Raw genomic sequence first — 27662 nt, forward strand, 5'->3', positions numbered from 1 at the left:
TAATGTATTAATCAAAGTCAAATAAAATAAAAGTCATCAAGTCAATCAATTAGAAGCGTTACGTAGCATTGACGTCACTTCACGTTTTTTAATCATCAATTTCGCATCCCGTCCTTTGCATATGTCTGAAATATTTGGTGCGTTTCGATTTTGTATGATTATTTATCTCATATTTAACGTTTTAGTAGGTCTGGAAAGAAAAAGTGTCTCCGGTTTTGTCCCAAAATGCCTTATATTTAAGTAAATTAAACGAAGAAATTACAATTTTGAAGATTATTTTAATATCAGCGTTGCAAATGTATAAGAGCATATTCAATTGCAATACTTCATCAAGTTCTTTTACGAAGTCTTTTTTTGTCCAGTGTAATTATGGTTTTATCAGAAAATGGAAAATTATTATTGATTAAAACGGTATGAGAAAATAATTATATAATGACCCTATTTCAACATGTTTATGGCTATATAGTAACAATTACTTCATATTCATCAGGGCATATATCATAGACCTTCATTTCTAAACCTTAATTCCACTTTTTTACATTTGTAGTAAAATGGTGTCCGAATTAACTAACAATTTATGATCGAATTTATCGTTTAATATAAGCAAGTAGAACAACAGAAATCGTAATAAAAACTAACCTAATTTTAATTAAAACCCAAAACTTTTGGCTTACAGAATATACGCCACCATCTAAAAAGCAAACCTATTAACTTCAACAAACTATTTGTCCTTATGCTCGAACCCTTTTGCACCCGAGCAATCTAATATCAGAACGATCTCTATACTGATTAAAAGTTATTATTAACATTCAAATATACCCACATAGCCCTCATACCATCCGAAATAATATTATACGGATATAAACTTACTAAATATCGCATTATATTGACCCGTAATAACAAAACTAAACAGGATTTGAATCAATCTAAGGACTAATCCTTCTAGGATCCCACGTATTAAGTTGACATATATAATTTAGGTGAAGGGCAGGATTCTGATAACTCTGCCTGAAACACTTTAACTGAATTGCTAGTTATAGCACGATAGCATAGATACATTTTTGATTTATTGGTAATAAACGACGTTGATGAATTTCAATTAAATTTATGATCCTTTGTTTGAGGGACTTTTAGGATTTATACATCTAGATATTCCGTATTTACGTAATTTGCATTTTTAAATCATATTTTACTTTATTTCATATTTTAATTTGTTAACCTTTAATTTGTTAATTAAAATGTATACTATCAATTTTATTAGACTCTATATAGCAATCAATTATACATAGTTAATGTAGTTTGCATATCAAATTAAAAATTAATTATTTGTGGATTAAATTATTTATAGCAAGCGCTGATTCGTGTTTTCAACTAGTTATTCTAATTAATTAATTACTGACTAATTAACGGGATAATAGTCTGGATATTATTTAATACTAATCAAGATGTTAATTGTTGGTCTGATAGCGGGTCAGTAATTTGCAGTATTTAAATATCTATATGATAGTGATACATACTCGTTTAACATCATTTATTTATTGGTCAATCGTATTTTCAATAGAGAAAGCTATATTTACGAAGGTTCTTATTTATATCTCTGATGATGCCGACAGATGCCATCTGTCATCTTTATTCTAAATTTGTACGTGAAAGTCATAGAATAAAGAAACTTAGAAGCGCATCTCCTTTGTTAAAATTGGTTCTAAGTTACGCTCGGAATCCCCGTGTGAGTGCGCTTGCGCATGCGCCGTATGACAGTTAGTTACGGCGGGAAATTTAAAAATGTTTAGCGGGAATTTTAAAAATTTAAGCGGAAAATTTAAAAATGTATAGTAAAAAATTTTAGCAGGAAATTAAAAAACATTCTTTTAATTTTACTGAGAAAGTAAAAAAATAAATACATTTAAATATATTTCATTGATATATTACAATTACATTAGTTTTCCATGACCATAAAGACATTGATATAATCACAGAGATATCTCCACTACCCAAAACACGTAATCTACTGATATTATCTTCTCTATAATATTTAAAACAAACATTTAATGATTCTGTTGTATTATTTTTTATAATCTGCTAAATTAACAACCTACCTAAATTGAGGTACATTTTATCAAATATGACTACCGCACTTCGGTCTATACAGTCAAGTTTCTGAACTAACGACAAAAATTAGAGGTTACTACTCCAGCAGCAAAAAGGAACCTTATTCAGTATCTGCATTAATGTTCTTCTAGACGGCAAGCAGAATATCTTCGATAACAGTTTATATTATCTGCCACTGCATTTCAATAAGGATAAAGCCATTAGTTTTTCATCCAACCTGAAACGAAACTGATGGAACATGCTGAGTTACATGTAAATGAACATATAAATTTCAAGTTAGAACCCCCATTCTCTGATAATAAACATATGTTTCTTATTATATACTTACTTTTGGGTCTTGTTGGGGTAGAAGATTCTCCTACATATCTATCAGTCTCAAAACCTTATGTGATTGTAATATTGCCATTGGGGGCATATTTTCCTTGTCTTGTAGTAAAGGTAAAGAATCTCTATAAATATTGCTTAATTACTTCAATGCAATAAATCATTACTATTTAACAAAATACTTACTATATAAATACTATTACAATACATATTACTTTCCACATTTTGGTCTATAGTCTTCATATTTAAACTGATTAAAACTTTCGTGGACTTTCATAGGAGATCATAAATCATAAGAGATCCCCTTAAGGATATCTTTTTATTACACTAATAAATTAAAATACACAAAATAATCTAAAGTAATTGTCAAATATATATGAAAACACATACCGAAAAACTTTACGTAAATAAACAACACAAATTATATCACCTAAAAATGGCCGTTAACTGCTTAGGTTAGAATTATTAATACCGAGGCCAAACTAGAGAGAAACACACATATAGCTGTTGCATTTTTCATTTACATTTGGTCGCGTAACGGGGATTCCGAAAAGCTTAAACGTGGGGCCCGATTTTTCCATATAACTTTCACTTCTAAATTTATTTATTCTATAGTGAAAATTTTTCAAATTCGGTTCTACTATCAGGAAACGCTGATGCTGTATGTGATCTTCTAAATAAAAAGTTTCATGCAATATACAGTCAGATTGAGGAGTTATATGACAATTTTATCGTTAGAAGATTTATTTGCTTTGGATGTCGTAGATTCTGACACACTCTCAGAAAATATCATCAAATTCGACGAATTATGATTATATGCTTATGAGTCTGAAACAAAACATAAATTTGCTGTATGGGTTTTCCAAGGCAAGCCAAATTTAACAAAAACTTAGTCCAAGAAGGTCGAAAGAAGCAAGCAAATAGTTCTCCGTTTTTGTGGCATTATCGGTGACATAGCGATAAAGATGTTAGAGCAACGTAGACCGTTCATATCTGAATGGTATATATTGGTGGTGTATAGCATTCAGAATATTGTATTTATATGGTAATAATTTGTTGGCCAGAAGTTTTTGGGTCAATTTGGAAAAAGTCTAAGAAAAGGCGAATCATTCTCCATCACGACAATGTAAGCGTTAATCGGTTTAATCGCTCTCCAAAACATCGAATTGGTGAAATTGGTAACACATTAAAAACAAATTACCTTGGTCAGTGATTTTCGACGTTTGAAAAAGCGGCTGATGTAATTAAAACGACTATTTTGGAGTTATCTCAATCAGAGAGGTAATGCATCGAATAATGCATTGATTTTTATGGAGAATATTTCGAAAAAATGTGTTTATCGACATTTGTTTTTTGATATTAGAACAGAAATATAAGTAACCACGCTCATGTTTATTTGACATTTTTATTCCTTACTAAAACGCTGCAAAGTTGTCTACAAAATGAGATATTGAGTTCGCTTCGAATTCGAATAGGCAGTTAAGCTTATAAATTAATAAACATTAACGTACAGATCTGTCAATAGCATATGTCAAGCATAGGAAAGGCAATTCAAATGTTAACTGTACAATCGATATCGACAGGATTTGTTAGTACCTTTAATATAACTTTTATATAATGTATAAAGTAATTGTCTGAATTTTAATCTAAATAGACTTATTTAACTGATATATGATATAATATCAGTTTTGATTTTTATGCAATTTTCCATACTGCAGTTATTTCGACTATGCCTATGTATTCTTTATTTCAGCATCATAATAATCGTTATATGCCATGGAATATATATGGAAATTTAAGTTTTTTTATGGTACGATTTCATCCTATAGCTACAGAATAATAACACAATTTCAGAAAGTATGCACTTCTTCATTCAAAATAGTGCTAGAATGTTTCTTCTGTGAGCGTACCTGTTCCTCACTGATTCAGAGCTAAAAACCTTGATTCTTGTAACATAAATTTAATCTTAGTCGAAAATAAAGTTCATATAGAATCAGATAGAAATAATCAGATATTTATACTTGTTATGATACAAGTGTTGATAATTACAGATATTTTATTAATTTTTTTCAAATTATTTTTTTATGGATTTAAGTGAGAAGATAGTAATGCTGATAAACTTTTGTCCTCAGGAACAGTTAAATCAATATCCTATTGATCTAGCCTATCAAATATGTTTCAAATAATTCATTACATCTTAGATTAGATATGCTAGTATCATTAGTATATTTTTATTACTATTGTTTTCTTATTTTGTGCATTAATACACAAGCAAGTCAAATGCGAGATAAATAATAATTAAATTAGGCTACTTAAGCTAAAGTCAAAATTAACAGTTATACACCATACAAGTTCGTGTGGTTTGGTTCGCTTTAGTCTTCTAATTTTCTGTGTTGTCTAGTAGCTGTATTGTTTCCACTTTGCTATGATTTAGTAACCTTATTTCATGTTTTTAGGCGAAATCTTGTATAACTTCGGAAATCTATTTGAACTCGAGGTCATCGTGCTTCGTTTGTTACGCAACGATAAGCATTGCTAATTAATCGAAGGACTTAGTTTTGGAAGCGTTGGATTACTAGTCAAAACATAACGAATTTTATTATGTGGGCGAAAACAAAAAACATAAATTATTTTTAAAGGATATTTGTTTATTTTAGTTACAAGAAAATATATACACAATCAAAACAAACATCATATAAAGTACTTACAAACAACAATAAATCGATTAAACTAAAAGTAAACAGGTAAACGTTTATTGAGGAAATAGTCGGCCGACAGTTCCGAAATAGATTAAAAAAAGCATCTGAGCAACCAATTTTCGAGAATAAGAGTAAGATATAAAAACTTAAATCAGCTGTATAATTATTGAAGGAATTATCAGCCAGGTTAATCAACCAACAATGTTAATCAACGATGATGATACTAATAATTAAGGCCAATTGACTGGTAATTGAATTTGTACGTCGGTTTTTTAGGAGTTTTCAATGCCGATAGTGATAACATGGCCTAAACGTATCATTAGAGAATAATGATGAAAGACAATTGCGATATCTGATAGCAATGATAAACTGTGCTTGGATGAAGTATGTCATGTGCACACGGTACGAAGGGACAGCACGCGACGGACCAGCTTATATCCTAACACTAACAATAATGACGTGCAATGAGATCAAGGGATAACGCGCGAGATCTACTGTCACTAAGGTTTGTAGGCCTCGCTAGGATTAAGCTAAATTTTTAAAATAAATAAACAAATTAACAAATGAACAGTACTGTTACTAGTGCACTCACTTCTCCAGCGCCAGCTATAATGGACGTGCAACGCGTACAAGAGAGAAAGCTAAAAGCCACATGCTAGGTACGGTGCTATCGAGCGAGTATATCTAAGAGCGAGTAGAAACCACTTTCGGTGGCATTTATGTATGCTTCAAATTATCCATAGATCGTAACTACACATCAGAAACTTTGGCCGCTTTGGCATTAGCCTCTGGTTTATAAGATAGCTGCAATTTATATTTACAGTTGCAACCATAAAATTATTATCTTTGATTTATAGTGATTATGAGTTATAATAATTAAATAAATAAATAGCGGAGAATGTTCAGAATAAATTGATAATTGAATAGATAAATGAATAGATAACTGAATATATAAATGAATAGAATTAATATAAAAAGAAAACTGGAATACTCTGTGAAAAACTCACCATTTTGAAGAACTCGGGTTGTGCAGCATAAAACACTGTATAATCGGCGCGATATTAAAAACGTAGTTACTCTGACGGTCGTGGCTGCATAAATGAACTTTCGTAGAGCTTGAAAAGCCCTTGGGCATGTTAAGTAATCACATTTGGCAACTGCAGTTCGGGGAGGTGGCTAAACATGTTGCCAATTATGGCAAATGTTTTTGTGTCTGCAAGGGTGGCAGATCCCAATCGAACAGAGGTGAGAACCTCGCCCTTTTAGTTTCTCTACCGTTATCTTAATTTTCCCAGAAACATAAACGCACCAATAAAATATCAAATTACCCTTAAAATATGTTCGATGTTTTACCGTTAACGTAAACTTTCTAACGATCAATTCTGGGATATCCAACTCCTCGAACCACAAGTGTTTCTTTTTTGTTCGTTATTTTGGAGATGAATTTAAAAAACTATATTAAAAAATAATTCGCTTTTACACTATTTTCAGTCGATAGTTTCCAATACTACTTGAAACCCTTTTAATTTCTTTAACAAAAATATACATACGGACATATCACAAGAAGTGTACGCATCACCTCGTCGATTGTTGCATCAGTTTTGTTACTTTATAACCACATCCGGTCAGCTATACATAATCATTATTATCAACTATTCTGCAAGCGCAGTACGAGATAACTTACGATCGCGGCTTAATCACGAAACTAAATGCAACAGAATCAGGCCAGCACACTATATTAACCATTACTGTTGTTGTCCAGGCCTAGCCGCACACGCTTCGATTCGCCTCGAAATTTTCCATCATTAATCAGCGAACTTCTCGGACTATTCACCGGCCAACCGATCCACGATCGCCAAACCGGAACCGCCGCTTCTCATTTATCGGGACCCTTTCGGCATAATAATCCAATCAGTCCGATATGGTCCGAGATGTTATGGATATGGCTGCCGATTGGTCATTCGGAATCGGTTCAGTTTTGTTGGACTTAACGGGATTACTCGCTACGTCGTTCTGGAATTAGGAATGACGTATTAGATATTTTTAGATGCGATGATAAAACTTTGAGAACTGGCAGATACTCTTTCTTGTTAGTCTCCATAATGCTATTGTCTATCCAGAGTTCTTTAGTAACCATATATATAAATAATATACAAAGTTGCTTTTGTGTAATGTAAAACAAATATTGCACACAAAAATATTTCTTTTCTATATTTTCAGACATATCATATCATCATAATATTATATTTGATGGCTTTAACTATAGCAACAAACAATATATACCACATATCTTTATATATATATATATATATATATATATATATATATATATATATATATATTATCCTATCCATGTGTATATATTGAACTCTTAAAACGATTATGTAACATCTCAATTGAGAAGTCCCCGGCCCACCATAGTAAAACACATTTTTTTGGCAATTTTTTTTTATCAACATAATTCCCTCCAAGGGTGATACACTGATTACAGTGACCCTCCAACTTTTCGATACCATTTTGTAGTACGATTTATCATTTGCTTCAAAATAGGCCTCAGTATAGCATTATAAATGGCCACTTTACTGGCGTCTAATAACTGTGACGTACATCTCTTAGGCCAGTACATGCTCCAGAGCATGCAGTACAATTTTTTTTTGGTCCATATGTATTTGCGCCAAGTGAGGTGTCAGTCAAAATTACAAAGTTTCACTGGTGGGCAGGATTTTCTTCCGTTTGTCAAAGTTACTTAATCCGACCTATCTGTATTGGCTTTCATATATAGCCACTGCTCGAACCATGCTTCCATCATAGTCAGATGTAATTGGAGTCTTTCGAATGCGGAGTCATGATTATGACGTGTTGGAAGAATTGCGGTATCATCTGCATACGTTGCTATAGTGGTATAAGCAAGACTGGGTATATCTGCTATGAATTATAGATAAAGAATAGGACTCAGAATATGCTGTCTTGTGTTACTCCTGACTTACTTTGGCGCATTTGAGATGTTTCAAAATTATATTTTACTTCATAGTACCATTTTCCAGCGAGTTTGATTACATTTTTTGTGTATGTTTATGTGGACTCGAGAATAGTTTATAGTCACAATTAGAGACGGTAGGTAGCTGTGACAAGGTTCTAGGAATGTTTTAACATATTTTTAATTTCAACTGGCGTATTCGTGGTAGTGATTTTCTCATTGTAACCACCGCAATACTGACAATTCCTATATGTATTATTAATATATTACTTTAATATTAAAAGTAAAACTTGCTATGCTCGACTAATCAAGCTAAACTGAATATAATTCCTATAACACTAACGTATTCATCCGGATTCGCAGATATTTGCTGACTTACATGGAATATAGTGTGCATTACATGATACAGTTTATGTTAATTTACAGTAATATTTTGAATAATTAAAGTAATATTCCTAACATATGTTCATGTTTTAAAATATTTTCATTATTTGTTTTATCCCCAATGTGTTTTTATATTAGTGAAATTTCGTTTACCCTTTTCTTTCTCTTACTATCAATTCGAACTAGTTTTGTACGTGTGGAGATTATCTAAAAATATTAAAGTAGTAACTACAAAAACAAGACAAAATATATTTTAAATTTTGAATAATATAAAAAGGATAACATAAAAATTTGTATGATTGAAAACATATATAAATTCGGTGCATTAAAATTTTCATACGTACTATATTCCGTAAAAAGAAGATTTGATGAATTAAGGGTACAAACAATACTGATAATCTAATTCTATGCTAATATAAAGAGAAGGCTTACACTGTAAGTTTAATATTTTAATGTCGTAAAATTGTAATAATTCAGGGTTCAGCTACTACAATTTGCTTTTGGCGATAGTCTTGATTGAATGATGGAAACTTGTTCAGAGTTCCCAGAAACTGAAGTACGCTTTAGGGTGCCCTACACCTACACCGCCTTTACAGCTCTAACTACGAAGTTTAAACTACGAATCCACGAACAAGAAATGTTATTCAAATTTCGAAATTCCAATTTTCTAGAGGAGTTCCTTATCAATTTCAATTCACATTTGGTGATCTTACAGCACGAATTGCGATTCTTATACCCAAAGTCCACTCAATTATGTAAAACAGTAACTTTTTCAACAATTACTGCGAAACAGTTATCAATCCAACATCAACTTATTTTCCTTTCCTAACCAGTTATTTCTTTTCTTCTATATATGCATATCTGTTCCGGTAAATTCAATGAATTCAAGTTACACACAATATGAATATAATTACACAAATGCCATATACCATTTAATATAAACTATAATGTCTAATGTGCAACCCATAAAACTAATTTACAGTAATCCACGTTTATTTTCCATATCATATATTTAGAAATTGAAATAAAAACGTCATATAATTTTATTTTTAAGTTAAATTTACTTAGTTTATCTGTTGGTGACTGTCAACGTTTAATAAATTTAATATCAATTCCCTCGAATAGCTATACTGTATTAAAATACTGCAGGAGTAAAATCGCTTTCTTTCCTCATTCAGATTGAATTTTTCTCGATTGTCATCGGTCTGGTCAATTTCACGTCGACATAAATTGGAAAACCGCATTTTCCACTAACATAAATACCCCATGCACCCTCAATATGGGCATAGCTCGAAGGACCAGAACGAACACCGGCTTTAATAAATTCGACGCGGAAGTGTCTTGAGTTCAGGCAAGATAAAACCAGTTTTTCTTTTATCAGTTTTTCCGACTAATAAGATGGACAGTCTTTTTCTTTCCCAAATTGCATAGCACATGTTGATGTTGATCGGTTTATGTCAGCAACTAGATAAATAGCGCATTCTATATTTTATAATTCAATGGTGTAGCCATCGATTTTTGGGAGATTGAAGAATAGAGCAGTATAAGTGAATCTACCAACGAGAATAACGACAGAGCCTTCGTAAAATCTCACGAGGGGTATGGTAAGAAGAGTGGGCCAAGTGGCAGAAACGATAAGTACCACTGGAGAAACCAAACTAACAAGTATAGCAATTCAAAGGATTTTTGTCTCTTGAACCTCTAGGTTTGTCCACTGTAGTACTTCGACATTTTTGTATTCACGTAATCTCACTTGTTTTTATTTCACAAATCGCTTAAGTATCATACAAAAGTCTGCTCCTTTCCTTTTAAGATCCTTTTTCCACTTGAGTTTCGTTTCTAGTGTCATGCCCAAGTATTTTGCTGTATTCGCATAAGGAATTACTCTAGAACCAATTATTATTGGTATGTAATCTATTTTTATGAAATATTATGTGAAATTCTCAGGTGTAGAATTCGTAGCATTTAATTTTATTTACAAATTTGCACTTCAAATTCTAAGTTATTGACAGTTTGATATATTTTTACAGTTGTTTTAATATTGTTATTTGTAGCGAGTAAGGCAATATCATCAGCAAACGTGGTCATTAACACTCGCAGCATTTAAGAATATTACTGGTATAGAATAAATACAATATTTGTCCAAAAATACGCATAAATGAAGTGACGATATATGTAAATGCAGGATTTGAGAATTATCAGCTTGTATTCAAAGCCGTAAACCATACTTTATCAAATGATTGGTCCATACTTGAGCCACGTTTAGATACATAGCTGAACAATTTTCCTTTTTTTTTCATTTTCTCAATTACATACGTAGGGTGTACTTGTTTAATTGTAAGTGTTCTTGTAAAAATTTGTAGTAATTCTTGTAAATTGTAAGTACTTCTAAATCTTGTAAAAAGTAGTTAACTTGAGGAAAGTCATGTGTTGTTTAATGTGTTGATATTGCTCTATTTTTTGATATTCCTCTCAAGTTTCGTTGGTGATTTTTACAATGGGCAACAATATCGAACAAACCAATTTTGCTAGATATTATCATTGAAAATAAAATTCTGAAATATGGCAGAAAGCTTATGGTCAACAAACTCTATCATATACGTGTAGTGAAGACCGAATAGCTGTTGCGTAGATAAAATTTTTGCATCCCGCCAGTTTATGGATAGTCCTTTTCATTGATTTTTTCTCTGCTTCATAATGCTATATTCGCTGGTATAGATCTGAGACTTGTAGTATTATTCAAGACATAGTCTGCATTATTGAGTTATATGGCTTGAGAAGGATTGAATAAAAGAACTGTATTGCATATCACTCTAGCTTATCAATTTGTACATACAAGTAGATCGTATTACGAATGTAATTGAGAAAATTTTTGAAGAAAAGTAAAATGGTTCAGCTATATTGGTAGACCTCGGCCAAGCCCTTTTACAAAGTGTGGTACGTGGTCTTGGAATGCAACTTGACAATATTTTAGAAACCGTAGTTAGCTTGTATTCAAAACCGTAGTCCATACTTTATCAAATGTTTGAGCCACGTTTAGATATATAGCTGAACAATTTTCCTTCTTTTTTTTTCATTTTCTCAATTATATTCGTAGGGTGTACTTGTTTAATTGCCAAGTGTTCTTGTAAAAATTTGTAGTAGTTCTTGTAAAAATTTGTAGTAGTTCTTGTAAATTGTAAGTACTTCTAAATCCAAGTTGGTATACCGGAATGAGTTGCAACAATTGGTTTGGTTTGGTTCGTCTCATACACATACTCTCGGCGCTTCCTTGACTGGCTTTGCTTTATTAGATGGCGCGTTATCATGCTGTGCACCATGTCTTCGGGTCCACTCTGGTTGGATTTTCAATACATGGTTCACAGTGATCATTTATTGCCGGTAGCGATCACTAGGTATCAACAGTTCGTAACACACCACGGCACTCTGGTCCCACCAAACAAAGCGCATTGTCTTGCTACCAAAACAATTTGGCCTTGCAGTTGATCGGCCAGCTTCGCCAGATGATGAACTATGATTTTTTGCGCTTAGGGTTTTTCAAAATAATCATCACCGGTCACTATTTGATGCAGAAAGGACTTCCGACCACACCTGTGAAATAGCATTTCACAGACAATTTCTAATTTGTCTGTCACTCAATTGGTATGTCACCCATCTTCCCCTCTTTTGGATTTTTCCCATTACTCGGTCGACATTATCGGTCGCTTATCGTTTATTGGGCCACATTTATCGCTTCTGCCAATTGATTTTGAGTTTGGATTGGGTATTCATCTAATAATTCCTGCAGCTTCGCATCGTCAATTTTTTTCGGTCCTCCAGAGCGCACATCGAAATCGCCACTTTTTTCTTTTCATTAAATAAGAAAAGTAATGCGTGCCTCAAATGCACGTTTTCAGCCATGAAACTTACGTTTTCAAAAATATGTAAATCTAAGACGGTATTACTTTTGCAAAATATAACATGTATAGCTTTGAAGCTTGATGTCAATAGAATAAAATGACATATGGGTCAAATCATAACATTGCTTATTTAAGCCTAGCGATATCTCTTCACGATCATGGAGCCTTTTTGTCAACAGTGTATTAGTTGGGGAGGAGCCTCAGAAGGAGGTTCAAGTCAATGTGGCCAAATGAGCCAGTATCGTAGTAAGTTGATGAAAATTCTATAAAAATTTAGACATTTACCTAGTATATAATAGCGTTTCTTTAGAATGTCTCTGTTGTTCGTCTTTCAGACACCTAGAGTCTTTTGTTCGATAAAATATATTGACGTTGGGTTTCGTCCTCAACTTTATATCGACGCCCGTCCGGTATACTAAGCATCCCCATTGAAGAGACAAACTACGGCATGAGAAAAGCTTGGTCGCATCGCGCCAAAGCCCATCCCATCATGTTTAGACTGTGCCGGCAATACACACCGGTCCCTGCTGATTAATCCCATTGGAGCGTCGACTAATCACCGCAGACGTCGCTCGAGGCACGTAAAAGATTATCGGCGGTTTGCGAAGGGCCGGAGACAATGGGGCATCGCGGACCGAGGGGGTTGCCGCTTATTTTCGGGATTTAGGCCGCAAGTTTGCGTCCGACCGATGCGGGGGTAAATAAGCCGGTGGCGCAGTGGTGGCAACAGGCTGAGGGACCTCCGCATCGTCGGAACGGAGCTTGTCCATATCCATTTATGATTTATTTTATTGGATATTGCCCCTGTGTGAGTTATTTAGTATTAAGTGCAGTAACTACTCTCACACGAGAATGTTGTATTTGTTGAGTCATATAGGTAGGATCGTTTGATACGTAAATTACTTTCTCCAGGCAAGAATAAAAGGAATTAAAGGTATTGTAAAAAAATGGAATATTTTAGGTTTTCAATAAAGCAAATTTCCAATCTTTGATTTTAACATCAATTAGCATTAACTACATTATACAAAAAATGAGTCTAGTCTATTCATGTTTATTCTTTTATCATTTCATTGATTTCGCAACGAGAAAAACATCCTATCGTCCAGCATGAATATTCCCAATCATATCCACATTGTTCGATAAGCTGTTCTTAAAACGCCTCAACCCAAGTATTGCAACTTAATCGAGTTTATCAATTTGTATATACAAGTACATCGTACTGTTTAACTTCATTTATAAATTTCGATCAAGCTTTTGACAAAGTATGACACGTGGTGCTCGAATATAAGTTGACAATAATTTAGAAAACGTGGTTAACTTGAGGAAAGTAATCTGTTGCTTAATGTGTTTACAGTGCTCCATTTTTGTTAGTTCCTCTCAAGTTTCTTTGGTGATTTTTATAGTGGATAAAAATATCGAACCAACCAATTTGGCTTGATATTATCATTGCAAATAAAATTCTGAAATATGACAGAAAGCTTATGGTCAATCAGTTCTATCATATACGTGTTTAAGACCGAATAGCTGTTGTGTGGATAAGATTTTTGCATCCCGCCAGTGTATGTCCTTTGTGCTATAGTCCTTTTCATTAATTTTATCTGTTTCATAATACTATATTCGCTATTATAGATATGAGACTTGCAGTATTATTCAGGACATAGTCTGCATTGTTGAATTATATGGATTGAGAATGATTGAATAAAAGAACAGTATTGCAAATATGTCCAGCTTAACAATTTGTACATGCAAGTAGATCGTATAACGAGTGTAATTGAGAAAATTTTTGAAAAAAAAGTAAAATTGTTCAGCTATATATGTTCGGTCAAGCTTTTACAAAGTGTGATACGTGGTCTTCGAATGCAACTTGACAATAGTTTAGAAACCGTAGTTAGCTTGAGGAAATTCATCTGTTACTAAATGTGTTTGCAATGCTCGATTTTTGTCAATTCCTCTTAAGTTTCGTATCGATTTTTACAGTAATTAAAAATATCGAACATTTAAGTTTGGCTTGATGTTAGCATTGTAAATTAAATTCTGAAAATATGGCAGAAAGCTTACGGTCAATCAGTTTTATCAATTATTAAACATCATAATCAATGCAGTATTTTAATTACTTTGTATCAGTAATGTGGAAAATAAAGTGGAAAGATGTCGAATCGATCAAGTTGCAGGCACTTTTCCTTGACTGAATCACGTGCGTGTAGAAGAAAGGATACATTATAATCAAAACTAAATTCTGTCTTTTTCCACCACTTATCACTGGACACTGTCTGTGTATAGTGTCTTATCTGACATCTATACGCTTGAGGTCTTTCAAACGCAATTCTTGATGCATTGTAGTAGAGTTATTCGTTTAAGATGCGACAATCAGTGCACAGTTGAGAAACAAATCCAGAAATACATATTACAATAGTTTGAACAAGTTTTTTGAATGAGAGATGAAATAAAATATTTGTAGGGAAAAGTCTAAGAGTATCGGTTAGAAGACGCAGCGATTAGCTAAAAAAAAAAACGTATCAAAATTATATAAAGCGATCTGAAAAATAGGAGACATTGTCCGAGGCTAGAATAGTTGCGGCCGATCGCCATCTATGTGTGTTCGATGGCGATGTTATGATAGATTGGTCTCTCTCCTTAGTCGCCCATTAAGGAAATGGTTATTAGAAAGCAAATTCGTTGAAAAAGCAAGATTTGTAGAAAGAAAGTTCATGGAAATTTAAAGTATGATTTCATATCTTTACAACGAACTATCCCACATGGCTACGATTGTGTGAATGAATGTCTGACTGGAAAGTCAAATAACCGTCAAATTTACCTGACATGGCTCCGGTCGACTCTTTCTCTTCCAAAAATATAAAATTACCATTTCGAAGCACCCATTTTCAGTCAAAAGACGATATAAATTATAACTAAAATGCGATCATAATTAAGAAAGCTTAATAAATTTATAATTATACATAATCTATAACTTGATATAATAATTTTTTGATGTAATGTTCTTTGGATATTTAGTTATTTAATATTACAGTGTTTTATACAGATTACTACTCTGCATACTGTATAAGATAGTTAATATTAAAAGATATAGAACTAAATATGTTTTACTCTAATATTTAGTAAATCTCAATAAAATAAAATTTTACAAATGCTGTTTTAACAAGATAATGACTACATTTTGACAAATGTTCTTTAAGTATTTTCCTTTTGAATAAGAATATTTTGCATTTTTCATGTTTTGTGAATGCGCATGAACTAGATTTAGCGATGGATCTCGTGCCTAATGATATATTGAAACAGAATCCTTTTTAACGGCACATCTAAAACTCAAGATTTCTTTTCTCTCTTTTGATTAATCGGTTGTCCGATATTATAGTACTCCTGTCAATGTTTATTTATTTGCTTTTTTAACAAAGCAAACGCTACATCCGTCGTAATTTTTAGAACCATACGGCTTCACTTACAGACGCCATTCATCAAACCATCAATATTTACTAAAGATAATTCCCCCATCCTTTACCTTTGATTGAACAAAAACGGGTTAGTGTGTCTACCATAAGGGGACAATCAAATCATGATCCATTGAATAAAAATTTGTATCCAATTCAGTGTGCCATATTTCCCTCGAAAAGTTCTTTATTGAGTTTTCTATAAATCGGTCCCGTTGCATTTAAGTGCGACAATGGCGTCGGGATAGCGAGCTTGTAAAAATAATTGTGCTTTGGTACTTGGCGCGGAATACTAGGGGTGAGGCAGAGAGAAGGGTGAGAAGATCACAATGGGACGTCGGGTTCAATATACCCTCGGGTGAATGCATCAACTGCATTTGCGTTAAACTCACCTTTTATTATTTTTTATTTGATCAAGTGTTAAAGATTATAGTTGGATTTATTGTGAATTTCGTTCTATAAAATTGTCGCAGACGTTTATGTGACTAATATGGGATTAATTCATAGCTATTATCATAAATAAATACAGATATATAATATTAAATATGGAGTATAGATATTTATGAGACATTTTTTTCTAAAAGTTCTTTGTTTAAACACAAATCACATACATCACACACACCAAAAATATTGTTTTATATTTGAAGAACTGCTTTTAACATTTCAATTTTTATACTAGTATTGGAAACTATCGACTGTTTAGTAATTGATTACTTTTTACTATCGTTTCAGTCGTGTACTTTCAGTTACTATTTTCGGACTTACTAGTTTCATTCGACTGATTTCATACTACGTTCTATATCTTTGCCGTCCTAAACGCGACTTTAAAAATAATATGCCAAATTTATGATTACATATATATGGTTTTATATTTTGTTTGTAGTATGATTGAACATAACAATATATTCTACATTAATTTAGCAGCATTTTGGAGTTCTATTTTTCAAGATTAGTTATTGGTAAGATAAATAAATGTAAAATAATTTTGACTCCATTTATATTATCTTGGCAACTATTGGGTATCTTCTTAATTGACTTCTTCGATTTTCTAAATTCCTCGATGTTTGTTCAAGCCTTTTCAATGTTAAAACTTCTTTCATTCAAGTTTCAATTAAAAATAATATTCCTAATAATAAAATATTCATTATTAACGATAAATAAAATTATTATTGAATTTAAAAAGGGTGTAATGGTTAAATAGTTGATAAAGAATAATTGAGAAAATACGATACAAATATTTAGTGGTTATTACTGCATTCCTCATTACAATCAAATGAAAGACATGGAATAAAAACTAATTTTACATCAGTCAAAATAAAACTGATTTTTTAAGGTAATAAATTACAGCAATTGTTTCTTACCTTTTCTTTTCCCTAAGGAAGTGCAGAAAAACATATATGTATATCTCCATCTCACATATGGCACGGTTAAAAAAAGTAGTAAGCACATGTTGGAATTAAATAGACATAAACTTGTTACTTTTACTTTATTACTTTTATTATGTCATTGTTACTTGCCGAATATTAAAATACGATTGAAATCATTGTTCTATTCCTTTTTTCACATCGCCACTTGTTAATTTAAAATTATTTAAAAGTAACTGATCTGTACAACACAGAAAATCATACGATTATCTCCGTCCTTTTCTTTCTCAAAATTAGTACAGGAAGGAATTCGTACATATCCGTCTGTTATCGCTGAATAGAAAAATAGTGGAAGTGTGCATTTGACTGAAATAGTAATTACTATTTTCAGTTGCTAGTTTTTTCACTCGATAGTTCCCAACGCTATGTTATACCAATGTAATATAATATAAAACATTATAATTAGGCTTTAATGTTATGTAGAAGGCAACGAGAGGTTTGGTAAATATTATGGAGACTCTACACTATCAATTTCAAGATGTTAATTGAGTTCCGTTGGGATTCTACCACACAAGTGGTTCCGAAAAATCGGTGAAATGATATTCGACGATCGGACAATGAACAGGAGGTTGCTGGGGCTGTACGCATCTAGACTGAGAAGGTATCATATCTTACTTACACACGTGTATAGTTGCAATCGCAACAATCCATAAATTGGGCTACGATCTGCTACCATACCCAACATATTCTCCAGATTTAGTCCTCTGTGACTATTGTCTGTTTTCAACAAGATATGGGTTGAATGAAAAGGTCATCACTGAAAGGAAATTAGAATAACGCTGGACGAAACGTATTGAGTTAAAAGGAGATTTTATGTTGAGAAATGAAGTTCTTTTTTGTCGAAAAATACATATTTTATTAAAAGCTCACTAACTTGTCAAACTCGTCCCGTGTTATATCAGCAAAAAATATATAAATGGGAATTTTCCAACCATATCGGAACTAATGTAATTACAAGTTCGAAATGTGGCCGTATAATTAGCTAATTATAAAGTTATGTGTATTATAAACATATTTCAAACGAAAATTCGTATTCAGACTGACGATCACATTTTCCCGTTATACTTTTCGTTTACAATCAAAATCCATTATACTTTGTCGCTAAATATCTAACTAGATTTTTCGACGGAGAGAGATTGAAAAGCCTTCGCTTCCCCCTCTAAATTTTCTAATACAATAAAGTTTAAAATTGAAGGGTGTCTACCAAAACGCAAAATATATGACAGATTGACGGTAATCTGGGGTTTTACATGCGTTCAGCTTTTGAGAGGGAGCTCAATTTTGTTGGGGTAGTTTTGTACGAAATTAGTGCTGTCGATCGTGGGTAAGTAGTTAGTCTATTGCCTGAATGCTTTGGCATTTACCTGAATTTATTATGTCCATACATATTATATTATTCATTATGATTAAATTAACTATTAGTATTTAATATATTTACTTCTCTAATAAATTAAATTACATATATCATTAAATTAAATTAATTATATAAGTCTGCCTTTTGCCTAATAATGTTTATTTGGACTAAATAAACTACGATCACCTCCTACTTCTTACTTCTTACTTAGTAAAATTAAAATATTCTAGACAATCAGTTGTCAAAATCAATTATTAAAATATTCTAGACAATCAAAAATTCAAGTCTGCCTTTTGCCTAATAATGTTTATTTGGACTAAATATTATTATTTAGCTGCTTAAAGTGGGGTCTGACTTGGAGACCATCCCAAAAGATATTTGGTCTTACCCAATCTGGTTATTCACCTGGCTATGAGGGTTATTCCATGTCGGATTTTACACTGTTGCCCATAGACATTCATAATTACAATCTCTAGCATAAAGTACATCTATGCCCTGTGGGATTCGAACAGGAAAAGTTGATTGGACTATGAAAATTGGTTGATATGAATACTGCCTCTTGTCTCCACCATAGCAGCTTATCCTACGATCACCTCCTACTTCTTACTTAGTAAAATTAAAATATTCTAGACAATCAGTTGTCAAAATCAATTATTAAAATATTCTAGACAATCAAAAATTCAAGTCTGCCTTTTGCCTAATAATGTTTATTTGGACTAAATATTATTATTTAGCTGCTTAAAGTGGGGTCTGACTTGGAGACTATCCCAAAAGATATTTGGTCTTACCCAATCTGGTTATTCACCTGGCTATGAGGGTTATTCCATGTCGGATTTTACACTGTTGCCTATAAACATTCATAATTACAATCCCTAACATAAAGTACATCTATGCCCTGTGGGATTCGAACAGGAAAAGTTGATTGGACTATGAAAATTGGTTGATATGAATACTGCCTCTTGTCTCCACAATTGCAGCTTATCCTACGATCACCTCCTACTTCTTACTTCTTACTTAGTAAAATTAAAATATTGCAGACAATCAATTTTTCCAAATTTCATCCCTTTCAAAATAAATTTCACATGAAATAATTTGCTAACATTGCTAAACAATGCTAACGTTTTGTCTTCCAAACGGTTGTTTAATACAAATTTTATAACGGTTGTTAAAGCCTGACAGAGCTAAATCAGGTGAATCCACTAGTTCCTGAATGGTATGCCTTCATTATTTGATCAAGCGGTGGATAATAAACAATGCTGTGTAATACATTATAATGTGATAAAAACAAGAGTTTTCAACCTATCACAATATAGTATAGTGTCAACTATACTATTAAAATATGAGAAGAAATGAGCTAAATAAAAACGTTCACGATAGCAGAAATTGTCCCTTAAAAACGACATCAATCAGAGCTCCGGGTTTATCGCGTATTATGATATGTCTTACAGGGTGAGATACATATCTGATAAAAATTTGTCGTTTTATATCTCCGTTGTTGGAGTTTTTTCGCAGTATTTTTGTGCCTCAAGAATTCTAAATTGTTTTCTATATAAAACTATATAATATTGTTGCAAAATTTGTTTATTTTCATATTTATATAATTATTGTGTTATCCTCATTACCTCATCCAATTATTTTTTAATTATTTTTTGCGTATAATTTTATATATATTTATATATTCTGCATACAAATCCGATGTATTAATACATTGTTATTTTAGGAACAAATCATATCTTTTTCTGAATATGCTGTGAATGCGTGATAATTCCTGCTGATATCCTAGCTCATTAATTATTACTTAACATACCTATTATATAATATCATTTTTAGATAGTAGATACTATGATCTATTCTGTATTATTCTAAAGATTCCTCCAATTAAAGAGTTAAAGGGTTTCTTATTTATATTTATAGTAAATAAAATATATTTTTATGGACAATATGTACATGCTATTGAAGAAACTGGCAATACTATAAAATCTTATAAGATAGTGTGAGTTACTTTGTTCTAAAATATTGCTATTTTTTTTTTTTTTTATTACTCTTCGTGAGTCCACAATCTGCCCTATTGGCAATAAGTATTTCTTCTGTTTATATTATATATACATGGCATGTAGAAAATCACTTCATTAAGCAATCTTCTGTATAAAATATTAACTTAATTAATTAGACTTATTCTAAACTTTACATATGTCCAGTAATCAGATCAGGTGGTGTTAAACGTTTTAGTCTACGCACTTCACTATCACGTCGCATATTTAGCTGATTAGCGAGTACATTGGGATGCACTGACACTCTTTCGAAGTACTTCACACAAACACGTTGGATTACACTCGTTATAGGTTCTAGAGGAATATCGCGTTGTATCACTTTATTTGAAATATAGTACGGAGCATCAACAATGGCACGCAACACCTTATTTTGGAACCGTTGAATGATGGATATATTAGATTTGCTAGCGGTACCCCATAGTTGAATTCCATATGTCCAAATGGGCTTGAGTATAGACTCATACAGCAATACCTTGTTATCTAATGATAACTTGGATTTGCGCCCAATGAGCCAATACATTTGATATAATTTTAGTCCTAGTTGTTTCCGTTTAGAGAGTATGTGCTTCTTCCAGGTTAGGCGTCGATCTAAATGCATACCAAGATATTTAACATGCTCTGCTTGGGGGAGTTGACGATGATTGATATTTACTGGTGGACATGTTCTTCTACGCAGGGTAAACGTTATATGCGTGGATTTTGATTCATTGGCTTTAATGCGCCATGTCTTCAACCATAATTGTATTTGCTCCAGGTGGGTTTGTAGGTTTATTGATGCTGTGACTGGATCTTCATGGGATGCTAAGATTGCTGTATCGTCTGCATATGTTGCCACAGTAGTTATTTTTGTGGTGGGCAGATCAGCCGTATACAGAAGATACAGTACTGGACCCAGTACACTACCTTGCGGAACTCCTGAATATATGGGATTTAATTCGGTATGTTCATCGCCTTGATTTACAATAAAATGTCTGTCAGTGAGATACGATTTCAGTAGCTGATAGTCCGGATGAGGGAGAAGTTTCTTTAGTTTAACCTGCAAGCCCGTATGCCATACTTTGTCAAAAGCCTGAGATATGTCTAGGAAAGCAGCCGAACTATATCTTTTGGCATTTAGGTCAGCGTTTATTTGGTATACAAGTCTATGCACTTGTTCTATAGTCCCATGCTTATTGCGAAAGCCAAACTGATGTTCTGGAATAATTTTTCTTTTTTCTATTATATAGTTTAGTTTTTTTATGTATAATTTCTCGAAAACTTTCGAGATTATTGGTAATAAACTTATAGGTCGGTAGGAGGTCACATCTTCTGGTATTTTTCCTGGTTTAAGTATCATTAATATTTTAGCTACTTTCCAGATACTAGGGAAGTAATTAATTCGTAGCATAGCATTAAATATATATGTTAATAGTTTTATAGCCTTTTCTGATAATTCTTTTAAAATTTTGCCAGTAATTAAGTCATAACCAGGAGCTTTTTTAATATTAATCTCTCTCATTATTGTATGTTTAACTTTTTTGACCGTTAATTTCTCGTGCGGTAAATCCATTTGAAATGGCGAATCTAGAAAGCTAGTAATTTTATTTTCGTCATCTTTATGTAGCTGAGACTGGAAAGGTTTAAAAACATTTTTTAAGTGTTTTGAGAAAATGTCGGCCTTCTCTTTATTGCTTCTCGCCCAATTATTTTCGCTTGTTTTAATAGGTGGGTTATGCTGCTGGGATCTCCTAAGCTTTTTTGTTGCTTTCCACAACGAATAGTCTGTAGCCTCAGTTGATGTCAAGTTTTCTAGGTATTCTTGAATGCCTTGGTTTTGTTCAATTTGAATTAGATCTCTCAGCTCTTTTATGGCCCTATTAAATTTTCTTTTATTCTCTTCAGTCCTTTGCTGTTGCCAATTTCGTCGTAACTTTCTTTTTTCTGCTATCTTTTTCTGTATTGTACATGATATATGTGTGTTTTTTCTTGGAAATGTTTCACTGTTGGGAGTCGCGGAATATGCTGCCTCCTGTATATTTTTTGTAAGATTTATTGCTGCTATTTCTATATCCATTTCAGTTTGTAACGGTAAGTTTAGAGAGATATTTTGGTCTAAGTTTTCTCTAAATGAGGGCCAGTTAGTTCTATTATTGCACAGAGAAGGGAGTTTATCTTTGATGGTAATTTTTGAAGAAATTGTTACTATTATTGGTGAATGATCAGAAGACAGGTCGAAACATGATTCTGCCTGACACTTTTTTGGATCAATATTTTTTGTAATACAGAAATCTATTGTATCTGGTTTTTTATTTCTGTCTGAAGGCCAATATGTTGGTTCACCAGTAGAGATATGTTGTAAGTTATCTTTCCTTATGGCTTTGAGCAGTTCTCTACCTTTTGAGGTTATTATTCTTGAACCCCACATTAAATGTTTTGCATTATAATCTCCTCCTGCTATAAATCTATTACCTAGCGTACTGAAGAATTCTTGAAATTGTTCTGCCTTGTTGTTATGTTTGGGTGGGCAATAAATCGCAGAAATTGTTAATGGTCCATGGGCTTCCTCTATGGTTATACTGGTGGCTTGCAGGTAGTCTTTGCGGAATTTTTCTTTTTCGAAATGCTTTATATCATCTCGAATTATTATGGCTGTACCTCCATGTGCTTTATCATCAGGGTGATTTGTATGATAAAGCTTATATTTAGGAACTTTCAGATAATTCTTGTCCGTAAAGTGTGTTTCGGAAACCATCATAATGTCAATATTTTGTTCATTTACGAACATTTTTAGTTCCCTGGCGTGTTGTTGGAGCCCATTGGCATTCCAGACGGCGATTTTGTAACTATTGCTTTCAGGCATTAGGCAAGTTTGCTTACGACGGTTGTGAGTAGACCAAGCATCGTACTCATTTGATCCATTAGTTTGGCCATCATATTTTCTAATCTTGAGATGTTGCTAGTTTCAGTAGGTTGAGATATTGTCTCTCGTTTTTGTGCTGAACCATTTTCAACTATTTGGGCATAAGTTATGTCTGGTTGACTTGTTCTGGTAGGTAGTGGTAGATTGGTAGAAGTGGATTGTTTTTGTTGATGCCTTTTTTCCCTTAAGGCAGGATAGAGTTTCTGCTGTAGTTGCTTGTGAACTGCGCAACCCTTGTAGTTCGCTGGATGATTTCCGTTACAGTTAACACATTTCACTTTTTCATCGCGAACTTTACGAGTACAATCTCCTGTCTTATGTTCTCCTGCACATTTTACGCATCTATATGATTTGCGACAGTAAGTCTTTGTGTGCCCGTGTGCTTGACACCTTGTGCATTGTGGTATAATTCTTTTTATATGTGGTGGTTCGCATTTAATAATATTATTTTCCAGTTTGGTGATTTCATACACCGCCTTATTATTTCCATTAGGTTTTATGTCTATATAAAACATAGGCAGAGGTTTTTTTGTCGTGTGATGTCGTATATTGTGAATATTTACGACCTCGTGGCCTTTTTCAGCTAGTGCTACCTTGATGGTGTTAAAGTCCGTCCCGTGATGTAATCCTTTTAATACGAATTTAAATGTTCTCTCGGATTTTGGCCTGAATGTATGGTATTGGGTGTTTCTTTCATCTAATTCTTTTATAAGAACTTTAAAGTGATCCGCTTCGAACAATTGGATTTTAATTGTTTCATAGCTCACTGTTTTAATTGTGTAGTTCGTAGTAATGGTTTTCAATAAGTCATGGATGTTTTTTATTATTCCTACCTTATAGACTGTTATTGGTGGTGGTTTGGGAACAACTTTTTCAGGGCTTGGTTGTATGTTCTCTTCAATTTCTTCCGACAGGTTGCTAAAACTGTTTTTTGTCTCTATCGGTTTCTGCAACCAATAGTCACTGATTCTTGTTTGTTTCCTCGCGATTTCTTCTTCTGGACTTCTCAATCGTTTTTTGTTAATGACTGTAGTCCATTCTGATGGTGGAGTTTGCGTTATTGCTGTTTGTTCTAATCTTATATCAAAGTGTGTAGGTGATTTGGTTGAATCGCTATGGTTTGCCATTTTTTAATATTTTAATATTTTATTTAATTTACTTCCAGAGGATAAAAAAAATAAAATAAATACATTGTTTATTTCACGCACTTCATTTTTCACTTACGTTATTTTAGCACTAGTTTTTTACTATAAATACTATAAATGAATTTCAAAAGGACTGTTGTAAAATAAGATGAAATAATTTTAAACACTAATAAAAATGAGATGCAGTCCTTTTGTCTGGTCACGTAAACACGTATTCACTACACTTTAGGTCCACTGAGAGACGGATAGCCGCATCTGTTATGGGTTTTTAACACTCAATTAAATAACCGTAATAAAATACTGGGTTTTTTTAAAGAACGGTATCTTTTTATAGCTTGGACCGTATTGAAAATACGTCTTCACCCTACGAAAGTTGGAACTGAACAAAATATTGCTATAAGATATAATTTAGATGTTATTTAAATATTATGTTAAAATTTAAATGTAGCGACAATTATTATAAAATTGGTTTTTATATAAAATATCTGTGACTTAATTTATTATAAGATTTTTTATAACAACTTTAACTTTCTTTCTTCGTCTTTAACGTTAACAAGACAGAAGATATAAATAATAATAAAGACAGAAATAATAATGAATATAGTATCTAAATTATAACAAAATCTGTTACGTACTTACGTTAACCTTTTATTGTTACTTGTTAACCCTGTTACATTATATTCTCATCTTTGTCAAAATATGACATAACAAATGAATATTTTATAAAATGGATTACTCCTTTGTTAGGATGCTTGGTATTATTCAAATAGGACTTTAATTTATTTAATAATGTAAATTCCAACAAATGTATGCTTTGCCTGAAAATACATTTTATACAAAACACACTTTTACAAAATGAATATTGAAACAACTACCTACGCAATATGATTTGTATTCGAAACACTTGATTTCCAGGGTGAAATTCCCTCAGCCGTTATTTAATATTGTTAATTCCGCACGCCTTCCAAATTTCATTATATTTATTAAAAATCCCCAAGAAAAAAAGCCTCTCAATAGAACCTTAAAGCCCAGTCATTTCATTCATTATATTAACTACAGTTGAATGGATCCTAACACCCATGGATTTAAACCAGAACCCTCTTCTTTTATTATGCAAAATACCCTTCTCTTCCAACTCGAATTATAATTATTCCAAGTTCTTAACTATACGGCACGCGGCTGCATGCTCGAAAAGGAAAAAAATTAGGAATATTCTGAAAATTAGCTAAAAAAATTAGTTGAACAGGAAAAACAAAATTTTAAATCATTTAATTTTGTAATCGATTCAAGCGCGCTAACATGATAATTTGAATAAATCTTGTTTTATTCTTTCTATAACCGAAATGAAGCATGTTATTGTAAAAAAGTTAATTGATATTATTTAATACTGTATTTATTTATCATAATTTATATTCACTATAGTAAATATAATATATTTTCCAGTTACTAAATAATATAATAATAATTATATTTTCACAAAGTAAACATTATACGAGAATATATAGTCTGAATAAAATTTAATTATCAGAATTACTATTAAAAATTAAATTAATAAATTTATGAAATGGAATGGGCAGCTGGGAATTAAATATTAAAATTAAAGTGCCATGCTTTTTATGTCTAAAATAAAATAATATCTATCGAATTTTTCTTGATGAAAATATCTAAATTATTGGAACAAATGTTCAGTGTTCAAATAGACACTAGTTGTTTTATTAGCAGTTTATTGTACCAGGTGTCTCAAAAGAAGGTTCATGGTTGTTTAGTCAAACTAAAAAATCTCCAGGTTTCGATGGAATATCGATTACCCAGTTAAAGAAGCTCCCGCATAAGCAGCTCGCAGAACTGGCATTAACATTAACATCATAACCACCACCATTCCACCATTAACTCCATCATGAGGCTGCAACATTTCCCGGCGTCTTGGAAACGGACGCATATATAGCGGTTATACCCAAGAAAGGAGCAAAATCATCTCCATCTGATTACAGGCCTATCAGCCTTCTCAGCGCCATTTCGAAGCTTGCCGAGAGGGCAATACTATACGCTCTCAACTCTTTCACAAAGGAAAACAAGATCATTCCTGATGAACAATTCGGCTTTCGCGCTCACTACTCATCCGTCCATCAATCTACCCATCTGGCCGCACACATCCATCACGCTCTTGACCAACGTAAAAAGTTTGGAGCAGTTCTTCTGGACCTAACCAAAGCCTTCGACAAGGTCTGACACGACGGATTGATCGCAAAGTGCGTGCGGTTAGGCCTCCCAGAAGACCTAACCGCTCTCATCAAGTCCTATCTCTCGGACAGATCTTTTCAGGTCAAGATCAGGTAATCACTTTCCAGTCGTAAACAAATCGATGCTGGCGTACCTCAAGGTTCCCCGCTGGCCCCAGCCTTATTTAACCTCTTTATTTCAGATCTGCCGAGAAAAGAGCACATTGACGTCGCGTTTTACGCTGACGACACTGCTTTCTTCACGGCCACCAGGTTCGAAGTTACAATTCATGAACGTTTACAGAAGCAGCTCGATCATGCGGTCAAGTGGTTCAAATTCTGGAGGTTGCAAATCAACCCCCTGAAAACCCAGGCCATCATTTTCCATAAGAAGCGTTACGCACTGCGCGTCTCGCAACTTAAGGTCGACAACGCAATAATTCCATGGCTGGATAACGTCACGTAACTATGTTTTCACTTCGACCGGCGGTTCGGTTGGCATTCCCAAATCCAGAAAGCAATCCAAAAAGGTTCGGGGATAGCAAACCTGCTATCTTCTCTGATCTGCCCTTCTAGCAGACTTCCTATCTCCATCAAATGCTTATTTTACAAGATGTTAATTCGGCCCGTACTCTTTTATGGATCTAAAATCTACTTCAAGTTTGTTACACCCAACCAGGTCAAACGGCTTCAAAATTTCCAAAATAAGCTCCTCAGGAGAATATCAAACGC

General features: G+C 32.9%; 1 protein-coding gene and 1 long non-coding RNA gene across 2 annotated transcripts in view; one reads left to right on the forward strand and one right to left on the reverse strand.

Moving 5' to 3' along the window:
• LOC143193098 (uncharacterized) overlaps positions 1–27662 on the forward strand; it is a 917882-nt gene that overhangs the window by 227346 nt on the left and 662874 nt on the right. The gene's annotated exons all lie outside the window — the stretch shown is intronic.
• On the reverse strand, positions 2204–2753 carry LOC143193102 (uncharacterized). Its single transcript, XR_013004944.1, has 3 exons — positions 2620–2753; positions 2438–2558; positions 2204–2326 (listed from the first exon to the last, which is right to left on the reverse strand). It is a non-coding gene; the product is annotated as an uncharacterized LOC143193102 (long non-coding RNA).

This window comes from Rhynchophorus ferrugineus, unplaced genomic scaffold, assembly GCF_030347505.1.
Source record: "Rhynchophorus ferrugineus isolate W39M unplaced genomic scaffold, kcgeb_rfMv2 rfM3, whole genome shotgun sequence".
Classification (NCBI taxonomy): domain Eukaryota; kingdom Metazoa; phylum Arthropoda; class Insecta; order Coleoptera; family Curculionidae; genus Rhynchophorus; species Rhynchophorus ferrugineus.